Source organism: Hemiscyllium ocellatum, chromosome 30 (genome assembly GCF_020745735.1).
Source record: "Hemiscyllium ocellatum isolate sHemOce1 chromosome 30, sHemOce1.pat.X.cur, whole genome shotgun sequence".
Classification (NCBI taxonomy): domain Eukaryota; kingdom Metazoa; phylum Chordata; class Chondrichthyes; order Orectolobiformes; family Hemiscylliidae; genus Hemiscyllium; species Hemiscyllium ocellatum.
The window spans coordinates 9,709,385-9,727,058 of NC_083430.1; the positions used below are offsets into that span (position 1 = coordinate 9,709,385).

Genomic DNA, 17,674 nt, shown 5'->3' on the forward strand with positions numbered 1-17,674 from the left:
ATTCAGTACGTGGATGTACCTCCTAGAGAAGGTGCAAAACTTGACCTACTCTTGGAAAATAAGGTGGGGGGGGTGACTGAATTGTCAGTGGAGGAGCACTTTGGGGCCAGCGACCGTAATTCGATCTGTTTTAAAATAGTGATGGAAAAGGATAGACCAGATCTAAAAGTTGAAGTTCTAAATTGGAGAAAGGCCAACTTTGACGGTATTAGGCAAGAACTTTTGAAAGCTGATTAGAGGCAGATGTCCACAGGTAAAGGGACGGCTGGAAAATGGGAAGCCTTCAGAAATGAGATAACAAGAATCCAGAGAAAGTATATTCCTGTCAGGGTGAAAGGAAAGGCTAGTAGGTATAGAGAATGCTGGATGACTAAAGAAATTGAGGGTTTGGTTAAGAAAAAGAAGGAAACATATGTCGGGTATAGACAGGATATTCCGAGTGAATCCTTAGAAGAGTATAAAGAAACTAGGAGTACACTTAAGAGGGAAATCAGGAGGCAAAACGGGGACATGAGCTAGCTTTGGCAAATAGAATTAAGGAGAATCCAAAGGGTTTTTACAAATATATTAAGGGCAAAAGGATAACTAGGGAGAGAATAGGGCCCCTCAAAGATTAGCAAGGCGACCTTTGTGTGGAGCCACAGAAAATGGGGAGATATGAAATGAATATTTTGCATCAGTATTTACTGTGGAAAAGGATATGGAAGATATTGACTGTAGGGAAATAGATGGTGACATCTTGCAAAATGTCCAGATTACAGAGGAGGAAGTGCTGGATGTCTTGAAACGGTTAAAGGTGGATAAATCCCCAGGACATGATCAGGTGTACCCGAGAACTCTGTGGGAAGCTAGAGAAGTGATTGCTGGGTCTCTTGCCGAGATATTTGTATCATCGAAAGTCACAGGCGAGGTGCCGGAAGACTGGAGGTCGGCAAACGTGGTGCCACTGTTTAAGAAGGGCAGTAAAGACAAGCCAGGGAACTATAGACCGGTGAGCCTGACCTCGGTGATGGGCAAGTTGTTGGAGGGAATCCTAAGGGACAGGATGTAATGTATTTGGAAAGGCAAGGACTGATTCGGGATAGTCAACATGACTTTGTGCATGGGAAATCATGTCTCACAAACTTGATTGAGTTTTTTGAAGAAGTAACAAAGAAGATTGAGGGCAGAGTAGTAGATGTGATCTATATGGACTTCAAGGTGGTAAAAACAATGACTGCAGATGCTGGAAACCAGATTCTGGATCAGTGGTGCTGGAAGAGCACAGCAGTTCAGGCAGCATCCAACGAGCAGCGAAATCGACGTTTCGGGCAAAAGCCCTTCATCAGGAATATATGGACTTCAGTAAGGCGTTCGACAAGGTTCCCCATGGGAGACTGATTAGCAAGGTTAGGTCTCATGGAATACAGGGAGAACTAGCCATTTGGATACAGGACTGGCTCAAAGGTAGAAGACAGAGGGTGGTGGTGGAGGGTTGTTTTTCAGACTGGAGGCCTGTGACCAGTGGAGTGCCACAAGGATCGGTGCTGGGCCCCCTACATTTTGTCATTTACATAAATGATTTGAATGTGAGCATAAGAGGTACAGTTAGTAAGTTTGCAGATGACACCAAAATTGGAGGTGTAGTGGACAGCGAAGAAGGTTACCTCAGATTACAACAGGATCTGGGCCAATGGGCTGAGAGGTGGCAGAAGGAGTTTAATTCAGATAAATGCGAGGTGCTGCATTTTAGGAAAGCAAATCTTAGCAGGACTTATATACTTAATGCTAAGGTCCTAGGGTGTGTTGCTGAACAAAGAGAACTTGGAGTGCAGGTTCATAGCTCCTTGAAAGTGGAGTCGCAGATAGATAGGATAGTGAAGGTGGCGTTTGGTATGCTTTCCTTTATTGGTCAGAGTATTGAGTACAGGAGTTGGGAGGTCATGTTGCGGTTGTACAGGACATTGGTTAGGCCACTGTTGGAATATTGCATGCAATGCTGGTCTCCTTCCTATCGGAAAGATGTTGTGATACTTGAAAGGGTTCAGAAAATAATTACAAGGAGGATCTGTGCTACAGGTAGAGGCTGAACAGGCTGGGGCTGTTTTCCCTGGAGCGTCGGAGGCTGAGGGGTGACCTTATAGAGGTTTACAAAATTATGAAGGGCATGGAACAGATAAATAGACAAAGTCTTTTCCCTGGGGTCGGGGAGTCCAGAACTAGAGGACATAGGTTTAGAGTGAGAGGGGAAAGATATAAAAGAGACCTAAGGGACAACATTTTCATGCAGAGGGTGGTACGTGTATGGAATGAGCTGCCAGAGGATGTGGTGGAGGCTGGTACAATTGCAACATTTAAGAAGCATTTGGATGGGTATATGAATAGGAAGGGTTTGGAGGGATATGGGCTGGGTGCTGGCAGGTGAGACTAGATTGGGTTGGGATATCTGGTCAGCATGGATGGGTTGGACCAAAGGGTCTGTTTCCATGACTCTATTAATCTAAGTTAGGAGAGTGATGGTATACTCTTTGCTTCCCTGGATAAGTGCAGTTCCAACAACATTCAAGAAGCTCAACACCATCCAGGACAAAGAAACCCACTTGCAGTATCTTAAGTTTTCCTCCTCCATCACCGATGCTCAGTAGCAGTAGTATGTACCATCAACAATATGCACTGCAGTCACATACTAAGGGTCATTCAATAGACCACAAGATCTGCAGCTACATGGGTGCACCAGCATTTTAGAGTTCTGCTCCAAGCCACTCACCATCCTGACTTGGAAATACATCCATTGTTCCTTCACTGTTGCTGGATGAAAATCCTGAATTCCCTTCTGACCATGAAAATGTGTTGCTGGAAAAGCGCAGCAGGTCAGGCAGCATCCAAGGAGCAGGAGAATTGATGTTTTGGGCATGAGCCTGAAGAAGGGCTCATGCCCGAAACATCGATTCTCCTGCTCCTTGGATGCTGCCTGACCTGCTGCGATTTTCCAGTAACGCATTTTCAGCTCTGATCTCCAGCATCTGCAGTCCTCACTTTCCCTTCTGACCAGCGCTGTACCTGCCACCAAGGAATACAGCAGTTCAAGAAGGCACTTATCGCCACCACCCTATGGAAGGCAATAAAAGATGGCAATAAATGCTGGCCTGGCCAGCGATGCTCACATCCTGTGAATAAATCTTCAACACTCAACAACCTGTGGCAGAAGTTACAATGATAGAATGTTTACCCTCCATCTGCTCCAAATCATCATGGTTGAAAAGTCTTTTGGAAGCACCATTAAAGCAATTTTTCATCTCAAGCAGGCATAAAGTTTTCCTGACAATATGTTAAAGGAGAGGAGGTAGGTTATCCAAAACTTTTCCCAACAATCTCTGACAAAATTATCACATTATTTGTGGGAGTTTACTGTGCACAAATGTTCTTTGACGGTTTATGTATAAATCCTTTCAAAATCCTTTGACTGTAAAGTTCTTTGGAGGTCATGAAAGTACAGTTTCATTTTCTCAAAAATGAATAATGATATCACCTCCACGTCAGTAACAGATTAGCTGATGTCATTTCACATACTGCTTTGCTGATCTCCTTGCTGCGTTGATACTACATGACTGGCTAAAAATGACTCCACAGAAAACATTTATGGAGCCATAAACCACTATTGAGATGCACAGACATTATGATGTCTTACCAATCCGATGACGTTCATGTTACTGTGATGGCCACATATTTGGTGTTGTATGAAGGTCAGCAGCCACTTGTGCATTTTGTTAGCAACAGTACTACTTAGACAAAGATAGAGAGTGGTTTTATCAATTATGGCTCTTCTCTAGAGATGATTATCACGAAGAACATTTCAGAGGAGGTATTTACTTTCTATTTCCCTAAAAAATGTTAACAACTCTATGGCCCTGCATTCAGGCATTTTAACAAAGCACAGTCAGGGCAGTGGGTAAGGAGGTTCTGTGTAGAGAGGAACTCCTAGTAAATCCTTCACTAGTTTTGCATTCTGCGGTAATGCTAGCACTTGATCAGGGACAATGGATACAAATTGACTGGATTTCATGCAGGTAACAGGGATCTTGTCACATGGGGCAGAAGGCAGGGGGACTCCTTGTACAGGCAGTGGGACTCAGGGCTCAGGTTTGTAGGCAGCAGCCAATTAGATGGCAATAGACAGGGGCCCGACTGTGGGCAGAAAGTTCTTAAGAAGATGGACCCCTTCACCCCATTCCACAAAATCTGCTGAAACCTGATTGACTCTGCTTGTAGTGGAGGGCCCTTAACCTCTGATAAGAGGCCAGAGGCACTCAATTCTTCAGCCAAGCAGCTTGATTGCATGGGCGGCTCATCTGTCACTTTTTCCATGTAAGGAAATGTGGCAGGTCATTTTGCAAGTCTTCTCACATCCTAGCTGAAAACAGGGGCCAAACCCCAAATAGTGTGACAAGCTGAAAAGCAGGAGCTCTGAGGCAGCAATGGCTGACATGGAACTCTAGCCAAGTGAGAAGAGCTGTACAGCTGTGCTCCGATTCTCACTGAAGGGGGCCACAAAAATTTTCAACACTCAAAATGAGTCACAGCGAGAAAATATTTGGGAAGCTCTGTCTGAATTTATCCACGAACAGCTGGTAAATTTCAGCCCAATACAGAATTCAACAAGGTTACAAAAGAGAAGATGCATTTATTTTATATTTGTGGAAAGTGAAACCAAAGCTTTTCCTTAACACTGAGCCTAAGTTGTAAACACTGCATGCATTTAATAATGGACTGTCTCTGTGGAAGTATTGTCTTTGGAAGCTAGGGATTGAAGCTACCTCATTCAAAGGTTTTAACCTTCCACTCTGGCAAAATTGCTTCTGTTGAAGGGATTTCTGGAATGTCACTTAATTAGAAGCTCTTGAAAAAGTATGCCGTCATTTATTCAGTCTCGTCTAAGAAGAACAAAGACTTGTTTGGACTAGGCAAAGGAAATGAAAAAAATGTTGTTTGAAGTGCATCAAGGAGGACGAGACTCCAATATCACTTGATTCAGTTTTTTTTACATTTCCAAACAGGCCGGTCTGTTTGAGTGGGGGAGGAAGAAAGCAGTTGCTGTAGTGTTGAATACATTAGATAAAATATTCCGCACTTGATCTGTCATGTTATGAAGAAATACTTGAGGTTGGTACAGAAAGAAAGGTTCTTGGGGCCTACTCCTCAGTCGTAATGGGAGCACACTTTGCAACATTGTAGAATAAAACAAAGAATTAAAGATGCTGGAGATCTGAAACAAAAAAATAAATTGCTGGAGAAACTTAGCAGGTCTGGCAACATCTATGGGAAGAAAGCAGAATTAATGTTCTGTGTCCGGTGACTCTTCATCAGAAGTTAGAAATCATCAGTTCTGATGAAGAGTCACTGATGGTTGCAATTTAATCATTGCATGCCCTAATGGATAAGGTGTGTGGTTCATGAACTTATCAGGGGTTGAGTTCAAGCCCTGCTACTCCACTTTTGAGGTAGCACAGCTGCCTAACAGCATCAAGGACCCAGGTTTGATTCTAGCCTTGGGTGATTGTCTGTGTGGAGTTTGCACATTCTTCCCATATCTGCATGCATTTCCACTGGGGTCTTGGATTTCCTCCTAGAATCAAAAGATGTACAGGTTAGGTGGATTGACAGTTTTAAAAATTGCCCTGCAGTGTGTACATTAGTCATGATTAAAATAACTTTCCATTTCAGTTTTAGTTAACTAAATTCAAATATTACCATCTGCCATGGTACGATTTGAACATGTTCCAAATCAATAGCCAAACTTCCAATCCAGTAACATTATCATCACACCATTATCTCCACTTAAATGCCTGATGTGAACATTATATCAAAAGAATGTAGGATTATAGGACATTAGGAACATGAGGAGGTCATTCCAGTGCTTGATCTAGTTTTGCCATTTCATTAGACCACGGTCGATTTATATTTTAAGTTCCAACTACACACCTTGCTTCTGTAACCCTTGCCAAATAGTAAGTTATCAATTCCAGTTTAAAAGTTTTCAAGTTATCCTTCAACAGCATTTGATTACACAGTCCTTTGTGTAAAGAAATATCATCCCCCAAACACCAAACTTTAATTTGGAGTTATGCTTCCTTGCACTGATTCCTCCAATCAGAGGAAATATATTTTTCAGCATCAACCCAAACAGCTCCTTTAATCATCTTAAACATCTCAATTAGATTAACCACTTAATATTCTGTACATTACTTGGTTCCTGATCCAGTAGGATAGCTACAAAATCCTGTGTACAGGGTGATAGCAAGATTTTCTGATGTTAAGAGAGCTGACAGTGAATTTATTAAACCAGGCTATTTTTATTCCTCCTACATAAGGAAATAGATAATGAGTTTAACCTTCATCAGTTCCAACAGTCTTCATGTCTCTTCTTTTAGAGTCATAGAAACGTACAACATGGAAACAGACCAACTATCCTAACCTAATCTAGACACATTTGCCAGCACTTGGCCCATTTCCCTCTAAACCCTTCCTATTCATATATCCATCCAGATGCCTTCTAAAATGCTGCAATTGTACCAGCCTCCACCTCTTGCGGCTCAATCCATACACGCACCACCCTCCCCTCTGTGTGAAAAAGTTGCCCTTCAAGTCCCTTTTATGCCTTTACCCTCTCACCCTCAACCTATGCCCTCCAGTTCTGGACTCCTCCACCCCAGGGAAAAGACCTTGTCTATTTATCCTATTTATGACCCTCATAATTTTATAAACCTTTAAAAGGTTACCCCTCAACCTCAGATGCTCCAGGGAAAACAGCCCCAGCTGATTCAGCCTTTCCCTATAGCTCAAACCCTCCAAACCATGGCAACATTCTTGTGAATCTTTTCTGAACCCTTTCAAGTTTCACAATATTCTTCCAATACGAAGGAGACCAAAATCGCACACAATATTCTTAAAGTGTCTTAACCAATATCCTATACACCACAACATGACCTCCTATACTCAAGGCTCTGACCAATAAAGGAAAGCATACCAAATGCTTTCTTCATTATCCTATCTACCTGCCACTCTACTTTCAAGGAGCAATGAACCTGCACTCCAAGGTCTCTTTGTTCAGCAACATTCCCCAAGACCTTACCATTAAGTGTATAAGTCCTGCTCTGATTCACTTTTCCAAAACCCAGCACCTTACATTTATCTAAAGTAAACTCCATCAGCCACTCCTCGGCCCATTGGCTCATCTGATCATGATCCTGTTGTACTCTGAGGTAACCTTCTTCGCTGTCCACTGCACCTCCAATTTTGGTGTCATCTGCAAACTTACTAACTATACCACCTATGTTCACATCCAAATCATTTGTATAAATGACAAAAAGTAGTGGATTGAGTACCAATCCTCGTGGCACTCTACTGGTCACAGGCCTCCAGTCGGAAAAGCAACCCTCCACCACCACCCTCTGTCTTCTACCTTTGAGCCAGTTCTGTATTCAAATTTTAACATCCAAAATTTTATATTTTGAATGAAAATGAGAACGATCCATAGAAATGGTAACAAATCATTTTCAGATTATTTCTTAAACCATTAGAGAGCAACACATTCGCTTTCAAGGCCTTGGAAATTCTGAACTCCCAGGGCCTACTTTAGAAGAAAAGAATTTACCAATATTTCCAGCAGGTCCCACCACTGGCTGATTTGAAATATTATCTGCTGCTTTATTTTTATTTCCAATTCCTGGCATCCACAGAATTTTGCTTCTGTGTAAAGGAGTTGTTTTGCTATCTCTGTACAGAAGCATCAGGGGGACATTCTGGTTGCTGCTGTCTGGGAGGTCTGGCCCTAAGGAATACAGCTGCTGGCCCCTGCAGACTAATAAAGTGCCCTTCCTGCCTTCAAAATCACCACCATTGAGGACAGAATATTTTCCCCATAGCTTTGAATTGACGAGAACAGTTCAATTCTCTGTTGCTTTTTACTTATATAGTTAGCTAGTTAACCCATAACAACAAAAAGAACTTCCTTGCAAACAACCAATCTCCCTTTTCAGTCCAAAGTTATTGAATATGTTGTCAGCTCCCAAATCCATTACCATCTGTTATGGAATTTCACGTTTGAACCCCTTCAATCAAATTTCTGCATCTGTCAGAGTACCAAAAGGACTCTATCAAAATCCAAATGACATCCTTTGTGACTATGACAAAGGTAAACATTGACCTCATTGACATTCTCAACTTGTCTGCAAGATATAATATGATTCACCTCTCATCATCCTACACCAATGCCTCTCCACTGCCATCTAGCCGGTTGGAACTGCTCTTACCTAGTTCTATTCTTACCTACCAAATTGTAGATAGAGCACTTAAGAAGGAAATCAGGAGGACAAAAAGGGACATGAGATAGCTTTAAAGAAGAATCCAAAGAGATTCTACAAGTATATTAAAGGCAAAAAAGTAACTAGGGAGAGATTAGGGCCTTTTGAAGATCAATGAAGCCATCTGCATAGAACCACAGCAGATGGGTGAGATCTTAAACAAATATTTCATGTCAGTCTTTACCCTGGAACTGGTTGGGGAACTCAGGGAAATAAATGGTGATGTCTTGAAAAGAGTCCACATTTCAGAAGATGTGGTGCTGGAAGTCTTAAAATGCAAAAAGATGGACAAGTCCTGGGACCTGATCAGGTGTACTTCAGAACATTGTGGGAAGCTGAGAAGAAATTGCAGGTCCCCTAGCAGATATGTCTATATCATCAACAGCCATCAGCGAGGTGCTAGAAGACTAGAGGGTGGCAAATATGGTTCCATTATTTAAGAAAGGCTGGACAGAAAATCCAGGTTGGTGAGTCTGACATCAGTTCAGCATAAATTGTTGGAGGAGATTCTGAATGACAGGATTCATCTGCATTTGACTGACTAGGGATAATCAGCACGACTTTGTGCATGGGAAATTATATCTCACAAATTTGATTACCATATATACTCGAGTAAAAGTCAATCCCCTATTTTTGGTTTACAAAATCTGGATTTTCCATATATCTTGTGTAAAACTAGACCCTAGTTCTTCACAGATAATAATCAACATTTGAGTGAAGGTCTTATCCTGAACGTGTATCAGGTCAGGCAGCATCCAAGGAACAGGAGATTCGACGTTTCGGGCAGAAGCCCTTCTTCAGGGCTTATCCTTGTTCCTTGGATGCTGCCTGACCTCTGCGCTTTTCCAGCAACACATTTCTGCTCTGATCTCCAGCATCTGCAGACCTTACTTTCTCCTCCTGAATGTGAATGTCATGATGAGGAAAATTTTTTTTGTGCTATTATGTGTTTTGATATATAATTCACACCAATGTTAGGCTGCGAATTTCTTAAATTCATTATCCAAAGAACACTATAATTTCCCATTTAACTTCCAGCAATTAACCTTGGCTTGTCCAGTCTTATTAACAGAAGCATGTTAACTTATTTGTATAACACTTTTTCTTTCTAGCCTTTATTCTTTTTTACTTTGACTTCTTTTGTTTTTTTTTCTAAAACTAATATCTCTTTCATCCATGTTTACTTTAAGCTGTTTCAAGGCCAACTTATATAATTGCCCTATCCTTTTGGAGTTCAAGTTCTTATAATTCTGTTTTGATTTGATTTATTACTGGTCTCACGTACTGAGGTACTTTGAAAAGTGTTGGTTGCTCTCCCGTTGGAATGGGGAGTATAGATGAAGTCAATGGATGGGAGGCTGGTTTGCATGATGGACTGGGCTGTGTTCAGAACTCTCTGTGCATCTGGGTAATCTATGGAAGGAGATATTAGGTCAGTTGTCTAAAAGCTTTGACAAAGAAGTAATATTTAAGGAGTGCCCGTAATGGAGGAAAGCAAGGTAAAGAAATGGTGGGACTTGGAGAACATGAAAGCGTGTACTCTGCCGTAGAGAAATTTAGATTGGAAGTATACATTGGACGCGATTGGAGGAGTGTGGATTTATTAGAGGGCTGTGGCCAGAGGAAATTAGAGATATACAAGTGTAAAGCCATGAATTAATTTGAAAACAAGGATGAGAATTTTAGAATTAAATTGTTGCTTGACTAGGAGCCAATGTGCACAGGTTGGATAGGAGAATTGGGACATAGTGCCAATTAAGATAAGAGAGAGCAGCATAAATTTGGATGATCACAAGGGTAGAATGAGGGACATCAGTCAGGAATGCATTGGAGCTGTTATGTCTAAATCAATCAACATGGTTTTGTGTAAGGAAAATCATGTTGCACTAACCTGTCTGAGGTTTTTGATGAGATGACAAAAAGGATTGATGAAGGCAGAGCGGTGGATGTCATTTTTATGGACTTCATCAAAGCATTCCGACAGGTTATGCATGGTATACTGGTTAGTAAGGTTAGATCACATGGGATCCGGGGCAGCTAGCCATTTGAATAAAAAATTGGCTTGAAGGTAGGAGACAGAGGGTGGTGCATAGAGGGTGGCTTTTTGAACTGAAGGTCTGTGACCAGCAGTGTATAATAAGGATTGATGATGGGTCCACAGCCATTTGTGCATTTTGGTAAGGCAAACCAGGACAGTCTTACACAGTTAATGCTAGGATTCTGGGGAGTGTTGCTGAACAAAGACACCTAAGGGTACAGGTGCATAGTCCCTTGAAAGTGGAATTGCAGGTAGCCAGACTGGTGAGAAGAGTATTTGGCACACTTGCCTTCATTGGCCAGAACATTGAGTTTAAGATTATATTGTGGTTGTACAGGACATTGAGGAAGCCACTTTTAGAACGTGTACAATTCTGGTCACTCTTCTGTAGGAAGGTTTTTGTTAAATTTGAGAGGGTGCAGAAAAGATTCACAGCAACCGGAGGTTTGAGTTATTGGGAGAGGTCAAGTAGACTAGGACTTATTTCTCTGGAATGTTGGAGGCTGAGGGGTGACTTCAGTCATGAGGGGCATGGATAGGTGAGTAGTCAAGGTCTTTTTCCAAGGTGGGGGAAGTCCAAAATTAGAGTGCATAGGTTTAAAGCAAGAGAGGAAAGATTTAAAAAGGACCCAAGGGGTAACGTTTTCATGCAGAGAGGAGTGCATGTATGGAACGAGCTGTCAGAGGAAGCGATGACAAGCGATGACAACATTTAAAAGGCTTATGGATGGGTATATGATTAGGACAGGTTTAGAGAAATATGGGCCAAATGCTGGCAAATGGAGAATATCTGTTCATGGACGAGTTGGACCAAAAGGTCTGTTTCCCTGTTGTACACCTCTATGACTTCATTATTAGTAAAATTAGTATTCACATTTTGTATTACCATACTGCTCCACTCCAGGCCTCTAGCTTGCTGGCTGTCCTGCTCTGCTCTGGGCCTCCCATTTTGGCTCTTAGCTGCACCAAAGATGTCATCACCCCCACTCCACAGTAAGTTTTTTTTAAAAAGAGAATAACAAGGCAAAAAAAACAGCAGACAGAATAATTACTAATTCATTTTTGTTTCTATTGTCTTCATTCAGTAATTAGTAATTCCGTAAGACCATAAGAAATAGGAGTGGAAGTAAGGCCATTCAGCCCATCGAGTCCGCTCCGCCATTCAATCATGGCTGATGGGCATTTCAATGCCACTTGCACGCGGTCTCCCTGTATCCCTTAATTCCTTGTGAGATTAAGAATTTATCAGTCTCTGCCTTGAAGACATTTAACATCATAGCCTCCCTTGTTACCTGATGAAGGAGCAGCACTCTGAAAGCTAGTACTTCCAAATAAATTTGTTGGATTATAACCTGGTGCTGTGATTTTTTTTTAACTCAATAATGGAGGCAAGATTGTCTGTACAATAGGCATTAGACTAACTAGCCTTTAATTTCCTGTTTTTCACCTCCTTTTGAACAGGGTGTTATTTTTGTGATTTTCCAATCCACTGAAATCTTTCCAAAATATATGGAATTTGGGAAGATCACCTTTACTGTATTTGCAGTCACTCCTTTTAAAACCTGGAATGAAAGCCATCAAGTCCACGAGACTTAACTGTTAGATGTAATAAATTCTCCCACCACTTTTTCTGAGAGATTGAAGCTGTTTGAAGTTCTTCATTTATTTTACACTCTTGATTTTCTTGTCTTTCATAGGGATAACAAAATTGCTGTGATATTTCTGAATTTTATTATTAATTTCAGTCTCTCAATTTTAAGGAAGCGCTTCTCATTGTGGTCCCTTTATGTTGCTTGACATTACTTGTGATCTCAAACCTGAAAAAGTTATGGAGGGCGGGGACGTGTTGCTCACATAGGTATGAACGAGAATGGGAGTGTGGAAGAGACCGGAGAGTGTAGGGTGAGAGGTGCACTTACCTGCAAGAGTAGGTAGTGATAAGTGCAGGTGGTTGGGAGGCTACTCACAGATTACATCAGGGAAGTTGGCTAATATATCAACCTACAGTTTGGGAAACTCTGCTCTCATATTTGTTTCCTTTTTAAATATTTGCAGAAAGTCTTACTATTTGTTTTTACATGTCTCGCTATTTTTCTCTGATAGTCTGAATTCTCCCTTTTTAACAAAATGCAATTCTTTGCTGGCTTTAAAATCTGTTCAATCATCTGACCTGTCTCTGAAGTATTCTACACATTTTCCTTCAATTTAATCTTACCCTAAACTCCCTTAGGTCGCCACAAATGTAAATCCTCCTTTCATAAATTTCTTTCCCAATGGAATAAATTCATCACTTATGAAACAACACCTTAAATATCTTCCACTACTTCTTTATTTGTCCCTTTTAATGTATTTTTTCCATTTGCTTTAACCAAGTCCCATATCCTTGTAATTTATTTAATTTTTTAATCTTTATTAAAAACATTGGTCCTGGAGCCTTCTACTCAAACTGAATGTAAAATTTCAATGTGTTATTGTCTTTGTTGCTTATAGACTTTATCACTTGTGTCCTGCACCATTGCACACTACCAGGTCTATACCGGTCTAAACTAATGTCTCAAATACACGTCAAATTCAAGTCACCTTTGCCAGTTTGATTCATTTAATCCATATTAAGGTTGAAATCATTTGTTATTGCAGTGCTTTTTTTTAAAAAAACAAATCACGTTTATAATATGTATATTTTTACAGCAAAGCTACTGTTATGTCAATAAACACATGAAGTATACTTTGGCTATTTATCACCACCTGAACTGATTCTACATCTTTGACGTATGAACTATAGTTGACTATCCCTACTGTGTTATGGCTGAGATAGCTAGATTCTTCATTGGTAGGGGAATCAAAGGTTACCGGGAAAACGCAGCCAAGTTGACACATGGATCATGGTTCATCCATCATTCCTATTGAATGGCAGAAGAACCCTGAAGGACCAAATAGACTACTACTGTTTCTACGATCTCATGGCCTTATATTATCCTTAATAAACAGAGCTACCTCCTGGATGGAATGGTGGTTCAGTGGTCAGCACTGCTGCCTCGTAGCACCAGGGTCCCAGGTTCAATTCAGCCTCGGGCAACCGTGTGTTGAGTTTGCATATTCTCCCAGTGTCTGTGTGGGTTTCTTCCCAGAGTCCAAAGATGTGCAGGTCAGGTGAATTGGCTATGCTAAATTGCTCATAGTGTTAGGTGCATTAGTCAGAGGGAAAGGGGTCTGGGTGAGTTTCTGTTCGGAGGATCGGTATGGACTGATTGGGCCAAAAGGTCTGTTTCCACATTGCTAATCTAATCTTACCTTTTCAATAGCTTTATGTCCTTCCAAAATCTCAAATATTTAGGTTTCACCTTGCAACTTCGTCTCCAAAATGGCCATCAGGTCATACTTGTTTCCATTGCGCTCTCATAATACATGGTGCATGTGTGCAGAGTTTTTTTTATTTTTGAAATCTTGGTGTATAATTTTTTTTTCAAAATCAGTGGAAGTTTGAATTTCTTGTCAGAAGTAACCACAATGTCCAACAAAAGTGATAATTTAAAGAAAGCCACAACTTTTAGAAATTAGTCCAAGCTTCAAGCCAGGCATTGCTGCTTGAGCTTGCAATCTCCACTGGTGTCTCAGCCCACAGATTAGAAAACCTTTGATTAATATCTACCAGTTTGAAAAAAACTTCATTAATACCATTTAATGTAGCTTAGTGTCTAATTTTGCTTTCCAAAGCTCTTGTGAAGGCTCCTTGGGATATTTGATGATTCATGTTTAGGACGTAGATCTAATAATGCAGGTGCAGGAAGCCACTTTCGATGCATCCCTTCCTACAGTAAAGTTGGGCAGTAAAGTGGGTGATCATCAATAACACGTTCAACAACTTAGCAGATGGAGATGCAAGGACGGCAGGGTCAAGAGTTGCTGTAAACATTTTTCCTTTGGACTTCTACTGTCTGTGTTTGAGAATGGGAACGGAGGCATCAGTGCAGGCGGCAGAAAAAGAGAGAAAGTTGGTGCTCATTTCCAAATTTATTACCACTTTCCAACAGAAGGTCTGGTTGCTTAAATCAACATTCAATCAAAGAATGAGATTCACTGTCAAGGAAGGCAAAGTTGACATTTTAATAGATTAGATTAGATTACTTAGTGTGGAAACAGGCCCTTCGGCCCAACAAGTCCACACCGACCCTCCAAAGAGCAACCCAGACCCATTCCCCTATATTTACCCCTTCACCTAACACTAAGGGCAATGTAGCATGGCCAATTCACCTAACCTGCACATTTTTGGACTGTGGGAGGAAACTCACGCAGACACGGGGAGAACGTGCAAACTCCACACAGACAGTTGCCTGAGGTGGGAATTGAACCTGGGTCTCTGGCACTATGAGGCAACAGTGCTAGGCACTGTGCCACCATAGTGCTCCTCACTTTGATGGTGTGCACTTTAAGTGTAAATGTTAATTGTCGCACCATCAAACAATACTATTTGGTGCTTCTGAACATTATAATTAGATATTTTAAAAATGTAGCAAAGCATGTAGCACATTTTGTAGTTTCATATATTCGCTGATTGCAGGAAGGGAGAGGTATAGAATTGAAAAGTGTAAATTGTGAAATTGTAACGGCTTGGTGAACCCCCAAATGCAGCTTTAGGCCACTGTTATAAATTCACTTATCACACTTTTGTTCCAATGGTGAATATTAATTCCTGTAGCAGCTTAGCTTCAATGAAGCATTATGTCATCACCTCTGAAGAAATATTTCAGATTGATGTTATCAAACTCTACATTTAGAAAATGATCAATACTGAAAAAGTTTTCTGGGCAGGGTAGTGATGGAAGCCTGTGCAAACATCTTTCAAGATACAATAAAATGATGTAATGGAGGAAAGAAATTTCATTTTCTAACTTGAAACAGTTGAAATTGTATGCATTTTACAACTTGAAGTTTTTTTTTAAAAATGACACTAAAGTGAGCTTAGAAAACAAGTGACAACTAAATACTCATGTTTTAACCAACATGAGTATTTTCAGATAAAAGGTATGATTGTAACTCTGGACAAATCACAGGATCACAAAGGAAGATCGATATATGTGCCAATATGAAAAGTATGAAAACTTGCATGCCAAAACATTTAAAAATGCTACAGTATCAAGCTAGTTTCAGGGTACAACAGGACTTAATCAGATGGGAGTTTAATTTAGATATATAGGAGATCCTGCCTGCATTTTGGTCAGGCAAATCACTAAGGCCCTGGGGAGTGTTGCCAGACAGAGAGACTTTGGAGTGCAGGTTCATAGTTCCTTGAAAGTGAAGTCACAGGTAGATAGGACAGTGAAGACAGCCATTTGTATGCTTGCCTTTATTGGTATATAAGTTGGGAGGTCATGTTACGGCTGTACAGGATATTGGTTAGGCCACTTTTGGAATACTGCACTCCTGGTCTCCCTGCTATAGGAAAGATGTGAAACTGGAAAGGGTGCAGAAAGGATTTATAAGGATGTTGCCAGTGTTGGAGGATTTAAGTTGAAAACTAGAGGGCATAGGTTAAAGATGAGAGGGGAAAGATTTAAAAGGGACCTAAGGGAAACTTTTTTGTACAGAGGGTGATGCACATAAGGTACGAGCTGCCAGAGGAAGTAGCGGAGACTAGTACAATTACAACATTAAAACAGCATTTAGGTGCGGGTATGTGAATAGGAAGGGTTGAGAGGGATAGGGGCACATTTAAAAGGCATTTGGATGGCTATCTGAATAGGAAGGGTTAGGAGGGATATGGGCCGGGTGCTGGCAGGTGGGACTAGTTTGGGTTGGAATATCTGGTCAGCATGGACAGGTTGAACCGAAGGGTCTGTTTCCTTGCTGTACATCTCTTATGACTCTATGCTTTTGTCATTCAGGAGCAAGACATAACATTTAACCTGCTACAAATCTAACTTCTACTAAATTCATTAGCCTGTCTCTGTAGCACAATTGTACTTGTAGTAGCAGATTAGGATACTCAATGAATCTTCACATACAGCACCTGTCACTGCTGGCTTTAATTTGTAGTTTCAGTACACTAGTACAGATTCTTCTATAGGAATGGTTCAAAAACTGGCAGTGATAAAATATTGTGAAATCCAGGTCTAACTGAAACTTCAAACACTCCAAAGCTATCAAATTATGCTTCAGAACAACCAAAGCTAAACTGAAAGCTCAGAAATGTAAGAAGGGATAAAATAGAAAATGTTTGAAGACATCACCAATAACATTGATATTTTGTGACTAATCCTACATTAGGATTCAAGTTAAGAGTGCACCTATGACAGAATATTAATGTTCTTTGTAGACATTGATCAACACACATTTTCCAGCTACTTCCACATTTTGTGCTAGAGACAAGGCAGGGCTTCTATTTTAGATGGTCATATATTGGTGTTCGTATTATATCAATTCACCCAGCCTACTCTTCTTGCAGTTCACTCCTGCCCCTTGCTGGGATGTGGAGTAATCAGCATCCACTTGCTCTTAACACAGGTGGGACATAATTGACTTTGCACTTAGATGGAAAACGTGTTCTAATCTGATATATGTGCATACACATTTTCACCAGTGTGCACAAATTAAAGATATGGATCAGGAGTTCTAGTCATTTACCGATTCATAATGGGAGGGAAATGCCCACCAGCACTGTCAATTGAGACCAGAGACCAATTAACAAATCACTGATAGGACAGAACAACTCAGATACTGACATCTTGAAATTGCTGCAGTCATTGGAAAACAGTAAGAGAGACAGAAAAACAATGTGCTGGCCATTGGTCTGCTTTGCTTTACTATGGCAATGTTGAACTCTTATGGCCTGCATAAATATATGAATGGAGAGCAGAGATGAAATTATGGCAGAAACTTGAAAATGCCACCTGACTGAATAAAGTAATATTTACTAATACAACAGTGTTGCAGTCATGAAAGATCCATTATTCCATCAGATTGGTGCAAAACATTAACCAACTTATATATTGGAAGGAGAGTGTACCCCCAGAAGGGAAATCTGGTTTGTTGTCTTTTGACTTCAGCCTGATTTTATTTATAAAAATAATTTGACAAACTTGATCCAAGCAAATTGTTTATACTGAAGGTCTTAACACCAGAGGACATATGAGGGCGTCTGTAACTTTAATGAGGAAGAAATGTAAAAAAAAATCTAACTACAAGGTGGAAGGAATGCAAAGAAGTCTGCAACTCCAGGCAGGACAGGTTAATAAATCTGTAAAATTAGTTACTCTGCCAGGCCATAAAACAGATATAACTAGAATCAGCAAATTTTAAG

The 17,674-nt window shown here is 40.6% G+C and overlaps 1 long non-coding RNA gene across 5 annotated transcripts in view; it reads left to right on the top strand.

Moving 5' to 3' along the window:
* The window catches only part of LOC132829924 (uncharacterized), a 220,072-nt gene that overhangs the window by 144,260 nt on the left and 58,138 nt on the right, over positions 1–17,674 (top strand). The gene's annotated exons all lie outside the window — the stretch shown is intronic.